This window comes from Stigmatopora argus, chromosome 1 (genome assembly GCF_051989625.1).
Source record: "Stigmatopora argus isolate UIUO_Sarg chromosome 1, RoL_Sarg_1.0, whole genome shotgun sequence".
Lineage (NCBI taxonomy): Eukaryota > Metazoa > Chordata > Actinopteri > Syngnathiformes > Syngnathidae > Stigmatopora > Stigmatopora argus.
This window is the reverse complement of record NC_135387.1, coordinates 29,981,615-29,996,582: the sequence shown is the minus strand read 5'-3', so window position 1 is coordinate 29,996,582 and position 14,968 is coordinate 29,981,615. Positions and strand designations below refer to the sequence as shown.

At 40.8% G+C, this 14,968-nt stretch overlaps 1 long non-coding RNA gene across 1 annotated transcript in view; it reads left to right on the top strand.

Annotated features, from left to right (window-relative positions):
• LOC144074201 (uncharacterized) overlaps positions 1-14,968 on the top strand; it is a 211,616-nt gene that overhangs the window by 89,840 nt on the left and 106,808 nt on the right. Inside the window, exon 4 of the long non-coding RNA XR_013300256.1 lies at positions 9,181-9,278. This is a non-coding gene — a long non-coding RNA (uncharacterized LOC144074201). The remainder of the gene's footprint in view (positions 1-9,180; positions 9,279-14,968) is intronic.

Below are 14,968 nucleotides of genomic sequence, written 5' to 3'. Positions count from 1 at the left end.
CTGATTTCGGCCATGACCCCTGAATTAGTAGCCAGCCAATCACATGCCACAAGGAGACAGACAACCAATCATAGATAGGGGAAATTTAGAGCGTCCAACCAGCCTACCATGCATGTTTTTGGAATGTGGGAAGAAATGGCAGTACCCGGAGAAAACCCACGCAAGCCTGGAAAGAGTAGGCAAACTCCACACAGGTGTACTGACCTGGATTCGAACCCAGAACTGTGAGGGCGTCGCGCTAACCACTCATTTGCTGGTTCGTTCTGTTTTAGAACTACGTTATCCTCTCAAAGCTCGCGGGGGGTGCTGGAGCTTATCCCAGCTGACTTCGGGCATGACCCCTGAATTAGTAGCTAGCCAATCGCAGGCCACAGGAGACAGACAACCAATCATAGCTAGGGGAAATTTGTATTTGCAAAACCATGCATATTTTTGGAATGTGGGAGAAAATCAGAGTACCCGGAGAAAACCCACGTAAGCCTGGGAAGACCAGGCAAAGTCCACACTGACCTGGATTCGAACCCAAAACAGTGTGGGTGACACGCTAACCACTTAGCCACCCGGCTACCTTCGATTCAATTCAATCCAATCAAATCGCTTTGATACCCCTGATCTTAACACACCCGCATTTCCCAACCGCATCCTTATTTTCGCCCCAAGCCTGACGAATTGTATTCAATTGGATACATTAAACTGAATTTATTTCTTCTTTCCGACATAGAAACGCTGGCCCGCGGTTGTTGCTACAGGATTTAGAGGCGAGAACCGTTCACCCCGTTGCACTCTGGGTAAAAAAAAATGCTTTTCAACAAGCCCGTATGATAGCATCTTCTATAAAGCACAATTATACGGAGGGACGGCGAGATAGCCGCGGCCGGGAGCGAAGTCGTCAGCGTGCGTCCGGGCGAGATTGCCCGTTACCCGCGGCCAGACGCCGGTCGTGCCGGTCACTGGACCTCGCCGTCTCCGTGACACGTGGGTCGCGTGATGGGAACGACGTGGAGGCTAGCATTGGTGAACCAAGCGCTATAAAAAATAATAAATACAAGAGAAAAATGGAGGCGGTCTGAGTGTGTATGTGGACGGCGGGATGGACAGTTCGGCAGTCTAACTGGAATCCTCCTCGGGGTTTTTGTCAGAAACGCGCTAAATATAGTCGTTGGCATGTAGCCCGCGGAGAAAAACAAGAATTGGATGAAATATTGCATTTTCTACCCCGCGTTTATGCAACATATGGATAGAGATGTTTTTTTGTGTGGTGGGATAACAGGTGTTTTGTCTTGACGTGAATGGATGGAGATGTAAGTGGAATGGGTCAATTGTGGTGAGCGGGTTTAGCATGTTTGCCTTGCGGTTCTGAGGTGGGAGGTTTAATACCAGGTGGGTTTGGATTTTGTTGAGGGTGAGGTGTGTTGGGTTTTAAGGGAAATTGGAAGTTTTTTTAGTTGAGCCTTATTGCGCGGAAAATACGTCAACATAGATAAGTAGGCAAGATAGATAAGTAGGCAACATTGATAAGTAGGCCATACAGATAAGTAGAAAACATAGATAAGTAGAAAACATAGATAAGTAGAAAACAGATAGGTAGAAAACAGATAGGTAGAAAACATAGATAGGTAGAAAACATAGATAGGTAGAAAACATAGATAGGTAGTCAACATAGATAGGTAGTCAACATAGATAGGTAGTCAACATAGATAGGTAGTCAACATAGATAGGTAGTCAACATAGATAGGTAGTCAACATAGATAGGTGGTCAACATAGATAGGTGGTCAACATAGATAGGTGGTCAACATAGATAGGTGGTCAACATAGATAGGTGGTCAACATAGATAAGTGGTCAACATAGGATAGGCGGTCAACATGAGATAAGTGGTCAACCTCGATAAGTAGTCAACCTCGATAAGTAGTCAAACTCGATAAGTAGTCAAACTCGATAAGTAGTCAAACTCGATAAGTAGTCAACCTCGATAAGTAGTCAACCTCGATAAGTAGTCAACCTCGGTACGTAGTCAAGATCGGTAAGTAGTCAGCATGACTAAAGTGGTTATGAGTTTTTAGACGAGATAGAAAAAAAATGGGACTCCAGATTTGCACAACTGGTGCATTGGGAAATTGTTTTCTGTTGTTGTGGTTGTTGACCAGTGTTATCGAGCCCGAGCCTGGGCCCTCGTGCGCTTTCATCCATAAGCACGCCGCGTGTTATCAGGAACGTGCTCGACAAAAAAGCGGCGCTCTCCATGGGATGCGCTATTACCCAGAGATGCCTTGACTTGGAAGCGCGCTGAGGTGTAGGCAGAGCAGCGTGGGATGCGCTCGCTGCTTTTGCCATTTTCCCTCAAAAGCAAAACTGAAAAGAGACGTCCACGCCGTTGGAAATCGGGGCCGACAGGTCGCCTCGTTTTTAGAGATTCGGAGTCCCAAAAAGGTTGTCCGAAATTGCAATTGGTGATAAAAGGATCAGGTGTTTTTTTTGTAATGTATATGTTTATTTTTAACTACTCTTTGTTTACTTCTCTCTTTTCCTACCTGCGCGATTTCATATTTTTGACAGTATGAAGGGCTATAAAAATGACCACAATGGAACCAATGAAAATGCGGTGATTTCTGCAGTATAAGGCACACTTTTAATAAATGGCTTATCTTAAAATTAGTTTCATATATAGGCGCACCGGATTATGAGATGTGTAGTAGTGGTCGTGGTAGTAGTAGTAATGGTAATGGTAGTAGTTGTTTTAATCGTAGTGGTTGGTGGTAGTAGTAAAGGTAGGAGTAGTTGTAATAGTTGTGGTTTTAGTAGTAATAGTAGTAGTAGTGGTGGTAGTAGAAATAGTAGCGGTGGTAGTAGTAAAGGTAGGAGTAGTTGTAATAGTTGTGGTTTTAGTAGTAATAGTAGTAGTAGTGTTGGTAGTAGAAATAGTAGCGGTGGTAGTAGAAATAGTAGCGGTGGTAGTAGAAATAGTAGCGGTGGTAGTAGTAATAGTAGTGGTGGTAGTAGTAATATTACTAGTAGTAGTTGTGGTAGTAGTGGCCGTAGTAATAGTAGTAGTTCTGGTAGTAGTGGTCCTAGTAATAGTAGTAGTTGTTGTGATAGTAATGGTCATAGTTATAGTAGTAGTAGTTGTGGTAGTAGTGGTCATAGTAATAGTAGTAGTAGTAGTTGTGGTAGTAATGGTCATAGTTATTGTAGTAGTAGTTGTGGTAGTAATGGTCATAGTTATAGTAGTAGTAGTAGTTGTGGCTGTAATAGTGGTGGTCAGAATAATAATGGTAGTAGTTGTGGTAGTAATAGTGGTAGTAGTTGTGGTATTGTTGTCAGTAGTAATAGTAGTAGAAGTTGTGGTAGTAGTTGTGGTATTGTTGTCAGTAGTAATAGTAGTAGAAGTTGTGGTAGTAATAGTTGTAGGCGTTGTGGTATTGTTATTAGTAGTAATAGTAGTAGAGGTTGTGGTAGTAATAGTGGTAGTAGTTGTGGTATTGTTGTTAGTAGTAATAGTAGTAGAAGTTGTGGTAGTAACATAGTGGTAGTAGTTGTGGTATTGTTGTTAGTAGTAATAGTAGTAGAAGTTGTGGTAGTAATAGTGGTAGTAGTAGTAGTAGTTGTGGTAGTAATAGTGGTAGTAGTTGTGGTATTGATGTTAGTAGTAATAGTGTAGAGGTTGTGGTAGTAGTGGTTGTATTAGTAGTGGTATTTCAGGTAGTAGTGGTTGTAGTAGTAGTCGTAGTTGTGGTAGTAGTGGTTGGAGTAGTGGTGGTAGTAACAGTGGTTGTCAGAATAATAGTGGTAGTAGTTGTGGTAGTGGTGGTAGCAGTAGTAGTAGTAGTAGTAGTAGTTGTTGTTGTGGTAGTGGTGGTAGTAGTAGTAGTAGTAGTAGTTGTTGTGGTAGTAATAGTGGGAGTAGTTGTGGATTATTATATGTCCGCAAGTTGGAACTGTAATAGCAGTAGTGGTTAGGAGTAGTGTTATATGTCTGCTCTATGGTACTGTAGTGGGAAGATGAGATGAGACATCATAACCACTAGATAGTTATTTGTTACTATTGGTAAATGGTTGAATTACAACCAATAAAAATATATTTTTCCATTGTAATATCTTGTTTTTGGCATTTTTTTCAGAGGGTGCCGATGAATTCATTTGTATTTAAGTTCATTTGTATGGGAAAAGTTGATTTGAGATACGAGTAAATCGGTCCTGGAAGGCATTAAGCTCAAGGTATCACCATATTAAGATCCATTGGGTACGGTGGCGCTTGAGTACTTTTTACCCTTTCCTGAACTCCCAAGCGCCAATGGTTTAGAGGCATTAAGTGAAGTCTTGGTTTGAAGCTGTCCCTTCTCATTTTCCACGCCTGCCTGCCGACGTTTGTACGTACAAAGACCGAACGGCAGTAGCGACATCACTCTTCTTTGTAGCTTGAAAGTGGATCATTTCAATTGTCAAGGCACCCAAAACCAGCATTTTTTTCAAGGGAAATCTGAATAATGCAGCTGTCAAATGCTTTGGCCCTTAGCAGTCGCATTACTTTTCTCTATTCTATTTTTTTTTTCATTTAGAAATGACACTACTTTGGACTTTTGCATGACTTGTGTGTATTTTATCGATAGCCTTTGTTGTTGGTTAAAAAAATGAAAATATATTTTTAAAAATTAATCTTTAAGGGGCATCTTATACCTCTACCTACGAAATTTTCAAGTTACGAAAAAAGTCTTGGAACCAATTAATTTTGTAAGTAGAGGTAAAACCGTATTCAGTTATTTTATATGGGAAAAATTGATTTGACATATGAGCTCGGTTCCGGAACGCATTAAACTCGTATCTCGAGGTAGCACTATATAAAGTACACCTCTACTTACGAAATTTTCAAGTTACGAATACCAATTAATTTTGTAAGTAGAGGTAACACCATATTTAGTTATTTTATAAGGGGAAAAATTGATTTGACTTACGAGCTCGGTCCGGAACGCATTAAGCTCGTATCTCAAGGTACCACTGTATAAAGTACACCTCTACTTACGACATTTTCAAGTTACGAAAACAAATTAATTTTGTAAGTAGAGGTAAAACCGTATTTAGTTATTTTATATGGGAAAAAATGATTTGACATACGAGCTCGGTCCCGGAACACATTCAGCACACATCTCAAGGTACCACTATATAAAGTACACCTCTACTTACAAATTTTTCAAGTTCAAAAACCAAGTAATTTCGTAAGTAGAGGTAAAACCGTATTTAGTTATCTTATATGGGGAAAATTTGATTTGACATACGAGCTCGGTTCCGGAACGCATTAAGCTCATATCTCAAGGTACCATTATATAAAGTACACCTACTCACGAAATTTTCAAGTTCCAAAAACCAATTAATTTCGTAAGTAGAGGTAAAACCGTATTTAGTTATTTTATATGGGAAAAATGGATTTGACGTACAAGCTTGGTTCCGGAACGAATTAAGCTCGTATCTCGAGGTACCACTATTTAAAGTACACCTGTACTTACGAAATTTTCAAGTTACGAAAAAAGTCTTGGAACCAATTAATTTCGTAAGTAGAGGTAAAACTTCGTTTTTTTTAAATTTAGTTTTCTATTTTTTTTATTTAGTTATTTTATAAGGGGAAAAATTGATTTGACATAGGAGCACGGTTCCGGAACAAATTAAGCTCGTATCTCAAGGTACCACTATATAAAGTACACCTCTACTTATGAAATTTTCAAGTTACGAAAACCAATTAATTTCGTAAGTAGAGGTAAAACCGTATTTAGTTATTTTATATGGAAAAATAAATTTGACATACGAGCTCGGTCCGGAACGCATTAAGCTCGTATCTCAAGGTATTACTTGGACACCCTGAATTGGTGACCAGCCAAAATCACATTGCATTGAAGTGGATATTTGTAGTAGTCTGACATACATCGTATCCATTTAAAGTGGAAGCCGGCCTGTAAATACTGAATAACAATCATAAAATAGGCTATTTAATTGATCATTAATTAAGAGAATACATCAAGGCAGGTTTTAGCGGCACGTTGGAGACGGCGCGCACGCAATTCACATGCCTGATTTATTCAAGCCGTTTCGCAGAAGTCGAAACGCTCTACTTTCTATTGTATCTATTATTCAAAGATAGGACCCCGTAGACATAATGCAACAGATTGTTGTTTATAAAATGAATCCGCGCTTGACGGCGGCGTGCAAAGAAATAATTTGTTGACCTCGTGGTTTTCTTGGGGTTCTGGATTTCTCCCAAATATTTCAAATCATGGCAGTTCTCTCGGAATCTCTGAATTTATGGATGGAAAGGGTTAACTAGGGAGTTAGACTGGCCAAAATATGTAGGCTAGGCTAATTGTATGCTAAATTGCATTTTCTCCAGGTACTCCGGTTTCCTCCCACATGGCCAAAACATCCATGCTAGGCTAGCTGGTTGCTAAAGCTAAATTCTCCCTAGGTATTTGTGTAATTCACACGTGTCAAAGTGGCGGTCTGGGGGCCAAATCTGGCCCGCCACATCATTTTGTGTGGCCCGGGAAAGTCAATGATGTGTGCTGACTTTGTGTTTTAGGATCAAATTCAAATGAAGAGTATAGATGTATGTTAAATTTCCTGATTTTCCCCCTTTTAAATCAATCATTGAATTTTTTTAATTCATTTTTTTCTGTGTTTTTAGTTCAAAAATCATTTTTTAAAATGTAAAAATATATTTAAAAAAAGCTAAAATAATCATTGTTTTAGATCTATAAAAAAAACGAAATATTCAGGGATTTTAATCCAGGTATTTTGATGCATTTATTTAAAAATATTATATCTAAAATGGTCCGGCCCACGTGAAATCAAGTTGACGTTAAAGCGGCCCCGCAAACCAACCCGAGTCTGACACCCTTCTGTAATTGGTTCTTCGTGTCAATGTGCCCATCGATTGGCTGTCCACCGATTAAGGGTTTCCCCCCCCCCCCCCCCCCCGTTCTGGCGCCCTACCGTGACCCTTGTGAGGATAAGCAGTTCAGAAAATGAATGATTATTTGACTTTCAATGACGTAGTGGTTAGTACGATGGCCTGACGGTTCTGGCGTCCTGGGTTCGATCCCAGGTTGGTCCTCACTGTGCGGAGTTAACATGTTCTCCAAGGGTTTGCGTGGGTTTTCTCCGGGTACTCCGGTTTCCTCCCACATCACAAAAACATGCATGCTAGGCTAATTGTATGCTAATAGCAAAGAAAATGAGTGGTTAGCCCGTTGGCCTGGCAGTTCTGGGGTCGAGGGTTCGATACCTGGTCGATCCTCACTGTGTGGAGTTAACATGTTCTCCGCGGGCTTCCGTGGGTTTTCTCTTGGTACTCCGGTTTCCTCCCAGATCACAAAAACATGCATGCTAGGCTAATTGTATGCTAATAGCGAAGAAAATGAGTGGTTAGTGCGTCGGCCTGGCAGTTCTGGGGTCGAGGGTTCGATACCTGGTCGGTCCTCACTGTGTCGAGTTAACATGTACTCCATGGGCTTGCGTGGGTTTTCTCCGGGTACTCCGGTTTCCTCCCACATCACAAAAACATGCATGCTAGGCTAATTGTATGCTAATTTGTCGCTAGCTAAGATTAATTGGTCGTCCTTTGACTCCTTGTACCTAGCGATTGGCTGCCCACCGATTCAGGGTGCTGCCCATTGTCAGCTGGAATAGGCTCCAGCACCCCCGTGTCCCTTGGAGACTAGGCTGGTTGAACACTAAATTTCCCCTAGCTATGATTGGTTGTCTGTCTCCTCGTGCCCTGTGATTGACTGGCCACCGATTCAGGTTGTCCCCCCGCCTGGTAGTTTGAGGGTGAGGCTCCAGCACCCCTTCGGATAGGCGGTTCAGAAAATAAATGAGATAACATTCAATATGCAGGGTGTTAAAATACCCACTGAGCTAGACCGTATGATAATTACAGCGTTGATATAAAGGGGGAGGAGCCTCTCTTGGGAGGAAGAATATGCAAAGAAAGTTTTCGAGGTGAATCAAGAGTCAAAGTGGGCGACCATTGTCAAGCAAAGTGTGTGTTTTCAGAGGTTTGTGCCCCCTAGGTGGCAAGTGACATGGAGGAGAATGACAATTTTTCAAGGGGGATGGAAAGGAGGGCCCTGATTGGAAATCATTTCAATGGACACGCCGGGGAAGAAAATCCAGATGATCAGGGACCGCCGGCGATGTTTGTTCAGGGAATTAAATTGGAAGGGCAGAAAGGGCCGTGTTTTGGAATGTAATATTAATGTATTTGTTTGAGATGCCAATGGGAAACGCGCAGGGTGATGTACAAGATGGCATTGTCGCAAATTTATATGATGGTTTTTGTAAAACCCATTATTTCGCACGGCAACACGCTCGTAACATAACAAACAAATTTAAATGAAGTTGGATTACGATGCAGATACATTTAAAAATATGTTTAATCTAACGGGGCGGTTGGTTAATGTCCAGTAACAAAATATATACAGTGGTACCTCAAGATACGAGCTTAATTCGTTCCGGGACTGAGCTCGTATGTTGATTTACTCGTAACTCAAATGAACGTTTCCCATAGAAATGAACTCAAAACTAATTAATTGGTTTTAACCCTCTGAAAAAACACCCAAAAAAGGATATTGGATTGGAAAAACATTTTGATTTGTTCTAATTTGCCATATCAAAATTTATCCTGCATCTCAAAATAAATATTTGCCCAAAATTTTACTCGTATCTCAAATCGCTTGTATGTCGAGGTACCACTGTACGCTAATTAACGGGTTAACATCCAATGATATTTTTTGGGTGTATCTGTCTCGTATATCAAAATTTATCCTGCATCTCAAAATAAATATTGCCCAAAATTTTACTCGTATCTCAAATCGTTCGTATCTCAAATCGCTCGTATGTCAAGGTACCACTGTACGTTAATTCACAGGTTAGCTGCCAATTATATTTTTTTTGCTGTATCCGTCTCATATATCAAAATTTGTCCTGCATCTCAAAATAAATATTGCCCAAAATTTTACTCGTATCTCAAATCGCTCGTATGTCGAGGTACCACTGTACGTTGATTCACGGGTTAACAGCCAATGATCATTTTTTTTGGTGTTCGCATCTTTCCTTTTCAATTCAGCATCTCTCCTGCAGCAGAAATCCGGCACCCCCGAGTATTAATTATTTGTGTTTCTTGTGCTCTGATTTCTAGTCCCCAATTGAGGGGGGAGGCGGAGAGTCGGCGTAAGGCGGACATGTTTCATCCTTAACTACAGTGAGAATCGGGCACCTTGATACAATTAAGATACGGTGAGTACGAATATCTTTTATCGTCAACTAAAGAGGTTGATTCAGCTTTTGATGATGATTGTTTGAAATATGAAAATATGACAGGACTCTTCATCTGATTTCCTGATTAACTTTTATTATTTATAGTCGGGGAGACGAGGACGTTTTAACCTAAGGCCAAATGTCAATATTTAAATAGCGTAGCTAGATAGCGAGGTTAGCGTGTCTTCTGTGAAATGGATATCTAGAATATCAATTTTGAATCTGAATTTTATTAATTAGTGGGGATAGAAACGCAGTATATTTGACTTTATCAGTGTCATGAAAATAGCAAAAAAATATGTAGAAATTAATGGACGGAAGTTTTGAAATCGGGATTTTTTTACCAGTGGTTAGCATGTCGGGCTCGCAGTTCTGGGGTCGAGGGTTCGATCCCCAGGTTGGTCCTCGTCGTGTGGAGTTTGCATGTTTTCCTTAGGCTGGTGTGGTTTTTTTCCAGGTACGCTGGTTTCCTCCCAACATCCCCAAAACAGGCATGCTAGGCTAATTACATGCTAAGTTCTGTGTATGTGATTTGGCTGTCTGTCTCAGTGCCCTGCAATTTCGTACTTGTCAAGTTATATGTTTTCCCCGTATTTTATAGTTTTTTTGATCTTGTGAAATTGTGTATGCTGTATTAGAAGTTTTGTATGGGAAAAATGTTTTTTAAAAAGTATGTTTTTTGGAAAACCCATCTTTTTGCATGGCAACGCGCTCGTAACATAACATAAACAAATTTAAATGAACTTGGACGACGATGCAGACACTCAAAAATAAGTTTAGTCTAACCTTATTCTAAACTTAATTGTAATTTTGTTTGAAATGTTGATACCTTTCTTCTCCCGGGTTGGCTCTATTAGCCCCGCCTCCACCCTGACTTTCAGATGCAACCTATCGAGGGTTGTTTGCTTTTGTCTTCCCTTCAAAATATTCCCAAAATGATGCACACAAATGTCCTCACAATAGGATAACGCCAACCAGAAGTAGTATATACTCCTCTCGTATTAGCGATCGATTTGCCATTCGCACTAACTAACGGGGAAAAAAAGTGGCAGCCCGGGGGCCAAATATGGCCCTCCGCATCATTTTGTGTGGCCCGGGAAGTAAATGATGTGTCGACTTTCTGTTTTAGGATCAAATTAAATTGAAGAGTATAGATGTATATTCAATTTCCTGATTTTCCCCCTTTTAAATCAATCATTTAAAAATTTTAATCCATTTTTTTGTGTTTTTAGTTCAAAAAATAACTTTGTAAAATCTAAAAATATATTTTAAAAAAATCTAAAATAAACGTTGTTTTAGATTGTTTTATAAAAAACTGAATATTCAGGAATTTTGATACAGTTCTTTTAATCCATTTATTAAAAAAAATCTTTCTGTTTTAGGATCAAATTAAATTGAAGAGTATAGATGTATATTAAATTTCCTGATTTTCCCCCTTTTAAATCAATCATTAAAAAATTTTAATCCATTTTTTTGTGTTTTTAGTTCAAAAAAGAATTTTGTAAAATCTAAAAATATATTTTAAAAAAATCTAAAATAAACGTTGTTTTAGATTGTTTTATAAAAAACTGAATATTCAGGGCTTTTAATTCAGTTCTTTTAATCCATTTATTAAAAAAAATCTAAATATATCTAAAATTGTCCGGCCCACGTGAAATTAAGTTGACGTTAAAGCGGCCCGCGAACCAACCCGAGTCTGACACCATTGGACTAACGGGAAAACACTGAAAAAATGCAAAGCTCCGCCCAGTGCTCGTAGAGACATTACACGAGGGAGTTGTGACTGGTAAGACCGTAGCCATGATGTTCTTCTGAGCAGCCTATCGCGTCCTCTGTCTGCTCGTATATCAAAATTCAACTCGTATCTCAAGGTAAATATTTGCTCAAAATTTGTCTCGTATCTCAAGGTAAATATTTGCTCAAAATTTCACTCGTATCTCAAATTGCTCATATGTCCGCACACTCGTATGTCGAGGTATTACTGCAGGGGTAGGGAACCTATGGCTCGGGAGCCACATGTGGCTCTTTCGATGGGTGCAGCTGGCTCTTCGCTAACCTGTGAGCTAAAATATGGAACCCACTGGTGAAAGAACTGAGATACTACGTCCAGTGCTGCTTTAGTCTTCTTTTTTTGCATTAGACTCTGCTAGAATGCATACTCTCATTGATTAGCAACTGCGTAAGAATGTTGTCAAAAGTATTCTTTTTTTTTTCACTTTAAAAGTGGTGAAATTACTAAAATAAAAGACACCCATTTACATGTATTTTGCCTTTTAAATTCGGAGTATGGCTCTCAAGGAATAACATTAGAAAATATGAATTGTTTATGGCTCTCTTCGTCAAAAAGGTTCCCGACCCCTGTATTACTGTATATAAATATATAGCGTGTCAGCCAGCAATGTACCCAGACAGTCAAGCTATCAGCGTCAAACAGCGACATCTACAGAATATTGAATGTACTGCACCGACTGATTGGGCACCCCGTCTACTTTGTAGAAAATTTGAGACGTATGTGCGCCCTATGTGAGTGAATATGTAATTGTACGTTTTTAATCGCTTAATAAGGGGAATTGCAATCATTAATAAGGGGATCAATTGGCCGAGGTTGCCAGCCAGGTATGTGTGGATTTTGGCGCAGTGGCGTTTCTTAGGGTGGCGTCAATTTCTCCAAAGACATCCCAGGTGTTTCTTCTCGTGCCCATTAGCTTCCCCGCAACGCCACGACCTTTTGACCCCCTTCTTCACGGAATAATGACTTATGTTTACTCTAATGCCTTGACATACGAGTGTCCCACCATACAGGAAATTTGAGATATGAGGAAAATTCTGAGCAAATTTTTGCCCTAATGCCTTGACATACGCGTGTCCCATCATACGGGAAATTTGAGATATGAGGGAAAATTCCAAGCAAATTTTTGCTCTAATGCTTTGACATATGAGTGTACAGACATACAAGAAATTTGAGATATGAAGGAAAATTCAGAGCTAATTTTTGCTCTAATGCTTTGACATACGAGTGTACCGACATACGAGAAATTTGAGATATGAGGGAAAATTCATTGCTAATTTTTGCCCTAATGCCTTGATATACGAGTGTCCCAACATCGGGACATTTGAGATATGAGGGAAAATTCAGAGCAAATTTTTGCTCTAATGCTTTGACATACGAGTGTACCATCATACGGGAAATTTGAGATATGAGGGAAAATTCAGAGCACATTTTTGCTCTAATACTTTGACATACGAGTGTACCGACATACAAGAAATTTGAGATATGAGGGAAAATTCATAGCTAATATTTGCTCTAATGCCTTGATATACGAGTGTCCCAACATCGGGGAAATTTGAGATATGAGGCAAAGTGCAGAATTATTTTTTGCCCTAATGCCTTGACATACGAGTGTCCCAACATACGGGAAATTTGAGATATGAGGGAAAATTCAGAGCTAATTTTTGCTCTAATACCTTGACATACGAGTGTACCGACATACGGGAAATTTGAGATATGATGAAAGTTCCGAGCAAATTTTTGCTCCAATGCTTTGACATACGAGTGTCCCATCATACGGGAAATTTGAGATATGAGGGAAAATTCAAAGCATTTTTTTGTCCTTATGCCTCGTCCCCATTAGCTTCCCCGCAACGCCACGACCTCTTGACCCCCGTCTTCACGGAATAACGACATCACCCGTGGTTTTCCTTGATTTACTTTTCCCGATAGTCCTTAAGTCCACTCCTCAAGCCGCCATCGTCTTTTCGTAGGATTAAAAAGAGACTCCGCCGGAATAAATCTCCATTTCCTGCCATTCTTGCTCGCTCACAAAGTGCTTCATTAAAAGTAAAAAAAAAAAAAAAAAAACGCAAAACAAATGATGTGGCCGCGCCGTTCAAATCAAAATTGAACGAACGGCTACGGCGCCGCATGCTAGCATTAGTCGTGCTAGACCGAGCGTGCGACGCTACGAGGATTAAAAAGGCTTGGACGTGAGCCCAGAATGCGTTCAGACAGGAGACAACCCGCTTCCCCACTGTCCCCGTGATGACTTTACGCTAGCTGACCTGAATGCTTTAAATCCGGTGGACCGCTGATATAAAAAAAAATAAAATAAAATATAGAAAATCAAAAGTTTGTCTTACCTGGTGGCGGCGTGAAGAGAAAAATCTTTAATCTTTCATAATAGCGGTCTAAAGATGATAGTGGGATGCGATTAAAAGGAATAAAGCCGTTGAAAATCGGCTCATCTGTCACACTTTACGCTAAATATGGATAATTTAAAGATGTGTTCAATGCATTATATAAAAGTAGGAGAGAAGAAATGAAAAATTATCAAGTTTAAAATCATTAAAAGAAGTGGGAAGGGTGTCAGCCTTGCAGTTTTTGGGGTTCTGGGTTCAAATCCTGGTTGGTTTTCCTGTGTGGAGTTTGTATGTTCTCCCCCGGGCTAGTGTGGGTTTTCTCCGGGTACTCCGGTTTCCTCCCACGTTACAAAAATGTGCATGCTAAGGTGGTTGGACAGTCAAAATTGGTTGTTTGTGTCATGGTGCCCTGTGATTGGCTGGCCACATTCAGACACACACAGTTGGGATAGGCTCCAGCACCCCCTGCGACCCATGTGGGGAGAAAGTGGGTCTGAAAATGAAGGGAAATGTTTCAAATATTGGTTAAAATGCGTTATATGTGCTGTGTGGAGTTTGCATGTTCTCCCCGGGGCTGCATGGGTTTTCTCCGGGTACTCCGGTTTCCTCCCACGTTCCAAAAACAAGCATGCTAGGCTAATTGTATGCTAAATTGCTCCTAGGTTTGAGTGATTGGTTGTTTGTCTCATTGTGCGCTGTGATTGGCTGGCCACCGATTCAGGGTGTATCGTGCCTGTTCCCCAAAGTCAGCTGGAATAGGCTCCAGCACCCCCTGCGACCCTTGTGAAGATAAGCGCTTCAAAAAATGAATGAATGAATAATTCACAGAATCTGAATTTATACTGTTTTAATGTTTTTTACACTTGTCGTTAAATTGTCTTAGCGATCCGGTGGTAAAGTGGTGAAAGCGTCGGCCTTGCCGTTCTGGAGCCGAGGGTTCGATCCTAGGTGGGTCTTTGCTGTGTAGTCTGTATGTTTTCCCTGGGCTTGCGTGGGGTTTCTCTGGGGACTCCGGTTTCCTCCCACATCCCATAAACACACATGCTAGGCTAACTGGACGCTACATTGCTCCTAGCTATTTGCGTGATTAGTTGTTTGTCTCATCGTGCCCTGCGATTGGCTGGCCATCAATTCAGGGTGTACCCCGCCTCTAGCCCGGAACACAGCTGGGATACGCTCTAGCACCCCCTGCGGCTTGCATGAGTTTTCTCCGGGGACTCCGGTTTCCTCCAACATCCCTTTAAACACACATGCTAGGCTAACTGGACGCTACATTGCTCCTAGCTATTTGCGTGATTAGTTGTTTGTCTCATCGTGCCCTGCGATTGGCTGGCCACCGATTCAGGGTGTATCCCGCCTGTTCCCCAAAGTCAGCTGGGATAGGCTCCAGCACCCCCTGCGCCCCTTGTGAGGATAAGCCTTGTCTATAGACAATTTGGTTTATAACGGAAAAAAACAATATTGCGCCCCCAAACTGATTGCACCCTTGGCGCTTGCCCTCATTTCGCCCTCCAAAAACCGGCCCCGAGTTG